The 4,974-nt window shown below is 44.6% G+C and overlaps 1 non-coding gene across 1 annotated transcript; it reads right to left on the bottom strand.

Annotated features, from left to right (window-relative positions):
• Window positions 1-4,902: 4,902 nt before the first annotated feature.
• trnae-cuc (transfer RNA glutamic acid (anticodon CUC)) lies at window positions 4,903-4,974 on the bottom strand. Its single transcript has one exon. It is a non-coding gene; the product is annotated as a tRNA-Glu (tRNA).

Below are 4,974 nucleotides of genomic sequence, written 5' to 3'. Positions count from 1 at the left end.
AGGAAGGACGCCTCACCTTCCGCCTAGGAACCCTCCAACCACAAGGGATGAACTCCAATTTCTCCAGTTTCCTCATTTCCCCTCCCCCCACCTTGTCTCAGTCAAATCCCTCGAACTCAGCACCGCCTTCCTAACCTGCAATCTTCTTCCTGACATCTCCGCCCCCACCCCCACTCCGTCCTATCACCCTCACCTTGACCTCCTTCCAGCTATCGCATTTCCAACGGCCCTCCCCCACGTCCCTTCTCCCTACATTTTATCTTATCCTCATTCCTGAAGAAGGGCTCATGCCCGAAACGTCGATTCTCCTGCTCCTGGGATGCTGCCTGACCTGCTGCGCTTTTCCAGCAACACATTTTTCAGCTGATAAACTTATCAGTCATGATTAAATTGTATGAGCAGACCCATGGGCTGAATGGCCTGATTTCTACTCCTATCTCTTATGGTGTCTTGCTGTCCTGGACACAATGTGAGAGAATTGGGTGTAGGATTAGGCTATTCGGTCTTTCGAGCCTGCACCAACATTGAACAGATCATAACTGGATACGAATATACCTACATCTAGATGGATAGGCTGGAATCTTTTTCACCGGAGCATAGGAGGTTGAGGGGTGACCTGAAATTGAAAAAATCATGGGGGCTATAGATGAAGTGAATGATGGGTGTCCTTTCCTTAGAGCGGGAATTTCAAGCTTAGGAAGCAAACTATGGAGGTGAATGGAGAAAGATTTTAAAAGTCATGAGGCACACGATTCTTTTTTCTCCACAAATAGTTGTTTGTGTGTAGAATGAATGTCCAGAGGAAGCGTGGGATGCTGGCACAGTAACAATGTTTAAATTTGGATAAGGACATAAATGGGAAAGGTTCTGAGGTGTTATGGTCTAGGTTAGCCCACTCAAAACATTCTTAAGCAGGTAGCCCAGACCGTAAGTTTGCTATTTGTTTCGGTAAGTGTACAGTGAAAATTACCCAGAGTAACTTAGGTAGTTGACTGCCAGGTTTTAAAACAGAAGTGTATTCACAAGATTGTGGAAGAAAACACAAAGAACAGAAGAGAGAATACCAACAGAACTCAGTCTATCGAAACGAGACTTAAATATGCTGTTCCAAATATACACAACAGTCCCAATAAACAAACCTCTTAAACAGAGAGTAAAACTGAAACAGAAGCTTACAGGTCAGAGTTAGGAAGATGGAAGGAGAGATGGTTTAACAGCTTTTCTCCACACAGTCCACTGCTGAACTCACTCAAACAAGATTTCAGCTCTCACAACTGACCCCTCCCCTTTTATTATGCACGTCACTTCAAAAACATAAAAGCTTTGATATAAAGTCTTATCTGTTTACATAAAAACAAAAAGGCCTCCCGATATACTTTTAATCTCTCTACTAAACCAGTCATTTTGGAGCCCAGGACTGTTTTACATCCTCTCTAAATGAAGCCAAGGACATAGTATCCTTGTTGAAGAAGGTCCAGCTTTTAGAAAATAGGACCAGCTTTGTGACAGAGGGATATGAGCCAAACGCTGGCAAGTGGGATTGGTTAAGTATGAGAACATAGCATTGGGCTAGTTGGGCTGAAGTGTTTATTTCTGTACTGAATGACTCTGTAACTGTTCTATACTGGTCTCAAAACCATTTTTTTGCTTTCCCCCATAACCATCCACTTCTTTATTGTTCAAAATTCAGATTAACTCAGGCTTGAATATATTCAATGACCACCCCCCACCGCCCAAAACTGCAGGAAGACATCCCCATTTTTGAACTCCTCTTGCTCATGTACCGCCTTGCTCATTGCTTGCTGGACCTGTCTGACAACTGGCATTGACTGGTCTAGAAGGACACTGAGGTCCACTTGTACATCCACACATCATTCCTGATGAAAAGTTCGTGCCAAAAACGTTGACTTTCCTGCTTCTCGGATGCTGCCTGACCTGTTGTGTTTTCCAGCAACACACTTGACGCTGATCTCCAGAATCTGCAGTCCTCACTTCCTCCACATCCCAGTATATGAACATTTAAACCATGCACTTCCTTCCTGCTTATTTTTTTCCAAAGCAAAGTCTATAACTTTACATTGTGGTACTGCATTTGCCATGCGTTTGCCAATTGAAACACAGCCCTGGAACAACTTTTCCAGATTCTGTATCCTCCCTGGATTCACTCCCTTTCCCTTCAGTTCATGCAAGACAGCAACTGAAACCCAGAATGAAAAATGAATGGAAAAGTGGGTGAGAAAAGAGTGTGCCGTACCCACAGATGTTGGACAGAGTAAAGATGTTGCAGTGTGGGACTAAGTTCAATCTTCTTTCGAGAGAGAGGAGCAACACCAGGTTCAGAAGCTCATGGCCTACCTTCCGCATTCAGACGAAGGGGTCTCTCTGATTGGCAGGAGGACCGGGCTTCTGCCAGTCCTCCAGGTCTCACCATTGGTCCTCCACAAGAAAGTCAGGGGTCGTTTCCATGGACAGTGACGAGCATGCTCAGTGCTTTTGCTGACACCGCAGCACATGCGCATGCTAGCTGATTCCACGAAGCATGTGCAATACGCTCTGGGAGAGGCTGGTGTTACTGACAGGTTTTAATCATCCAAATGTCAATAGGAGAAAAAAGCTGGAGCCATAATTTTATTTTTCCCTGTGGCTCGACATTTTATTCCTGTTGAAATTTGTCTGGCTGCTCAACTTTATGTGTCTATTTCCCAGGGTAGAGGAAGTCCAAAGCTAGAGACGAAGGAAATGTAAGAATTGTGTGATAAATGGCAGAACTCATAGCAGCACTGGCATACAGAAGGATTTGGGCATATTGATCCGTGGAAGTGGTAAAGCAGGTCGGTACGGTGGTCAAGAAGAAACACAGCACGATTCCTTGAGTGTAAGAGTTGGCGAGTTATGTTACAGCTATTTATTCTGGCCACAATCGGAATACTATGTTCAGTTCTGGTCGCCACACTACCGGAAGGATGTGGGTGCTCTGGCAGAGGGTACAAACAAGGTTCACCAGGACATTGCCTGGTCTGAAGGGCTCTAGTTATGAGGAGAAGTGGCATAAACCTGATTTTCTTTTCTCTGGGAAGACAGAGGCTGAGGGGAGACCTCGAAAAAATGATGAGACAAAGATTGGCTGGACTGGGGTGGCAGGGTAGCTCAGTGGTTTGCACTGATGCCACACAGTGCCAGACACCCGAGTTCGATTTCAGTCTCGGGTGACTGTGTGGAGTTTGCACATTCTTCCTGCACGCCACCTCTCGTGTCTGCAAGGGTTTCCTCCTACATTCCAAAAATGTGTAGGTTCGAGTGGATTAGCCATGCTAAATTACCCATCGTGTCCAGGGATAGGCAGGTTAAGTTGGATTGTCTGTGTATAAATTGCCCCAGTGTTGAGGGATGTGTACGTAGGTGCATTAGTTAGGGATAAATATAGAGTAATAGGGGTAGGGGAATGAGTCCCTGTGGGTTAGTCCTTGGAGGGTCGTTGTTGACTTGTTGGACTGAATCGTCTGTTTCCACCCTGGAGGGATTCTATGATCGTCAGAGGTTTTTTTTTCCCTCCAGGGTGAAAAGGTCAACTAAAATAGGGAACAGGTTCGAGACGAGAAGGGGACTTTCAATGTTGTGAAACTTGAAAGGATTGAGAAAAGATTCACAAGGATGTTGCCAAGGTAAGAGTTTTAAACCACAGGGAGAGGCTGATTAGGATGGGGCTATTTTCCCAGGAGCATCGCAGGCTAAGTGATTTTTTTCAAAGAGGTTTATAAAAACTTGACGGTCGTGGTTGGGGTAAATAGACAAGGTCTTTTCTATGGGATGGGTGAGTGCAGAACTAGAGGGCATAGGTTGAGGGCGAGAGAGGAAACATTTAAAAGGGACCTTGCAGTCAACCTTTTCATGCAGAGGGTTGTGCATGCATGGAATGAGCTGCCAGAGGAAGTGGTGGAGGCTGTTGGCAGCATCTGGATGGGTGTATGAATAGGAAGGATTTAGTGGGATATGGGCCAAGTTCTGGCAAATGGGACAAGATGAATTTTGCATATCCGGTTGGCATGGACAATTTAGCTTGAAGGGTCTGTTTTTGTGCTTTACGTCTCCGACTCTATGGCTGGTGAAAAATATTGGCATTCATCGAAACATTTATGCAACAGAAAAGTATAAGCGGGTGAAGATAAGCCTCACGTCATTGATCCACGAATCCTGGTGTCGTATGGATGTATTTCCAGTAATAGAGTTAGTATGACATGGAAGGAGTCCAAAAACATGGCTTCTTTTATAAAAATTCACACTTGATACTTAAATCCGAGTCTTCTGGGAATCTAAGACAACCGTGCGTTAATATAAGACAGATAAGTCTGGGGTATATGGTACATATTTGATGGAATGTTTATGGCTCTAAAACCCTGATTTGCAGTTGGTTCTGGGCTCGTAATATTGTACCGTAGCATATTGTATATCTTCAGTAAGAACGTCAACACTGCACGATAGATGTCCATTCAACAACTTAAGTCCATGTGAACTCTTCATGGAGTATGCAATCTACCACATTACTCTGCTGTATACATTTACATATAGATCAGCACAACGATCTTGGGTAATAAGAGAGGAAAGAATGTTCCACAGAAACTAGAATTGTGTGTTTTGATTTTCTATTGTGGACTGACAGCGATGACCTTTGCAATCTTTCACAGGAATATTATAAGAGAAGAATTTGGAGGCAGAAATCTCAGAACAAACATCACATCGAAGTCTGACAGTCGCTTGATTCACCAGGACTTGGATATTGATGGCCTCGACAACAAGGAGGAGGCGGTCTGTCTGCTCAGTTAGGTTTTAAACGTCAATGTGACTGGAAACTCAGAGTCTCACAAACCCACACACCAGAGTAGTAACCCGAACATGAAAAATGGCTTCCTTGACCGGGAATCGAACCCGGGCCGCGGCGGTGAGAGCGCCGAATCCTAACCACTAGACCACCAGGAA

The sequence above is a fragment of the Chiloscyllium punctatum genome, chromosome 36 (genome assembly GCF_047496795.1).
Source record: "Chiloscyllium punctatum isolate Juve2018m chromosome 36, sChiPun1.3, whole genome shotgun sequence".
In the NCBI taxonomy this organism is placed as follows: domain Eukaryota; kingdom Metazoa; phylum Chordata; class Chondrichthyes; order Orectolobiformes; family Hemiscylliidae; genus Chiloscyllium; species Chiloscyllium punctatum.
Note: the sequence above shows the minus strand (reverse complement) of the source record. Positions and strands in the feature narration are given on the sequence as shown.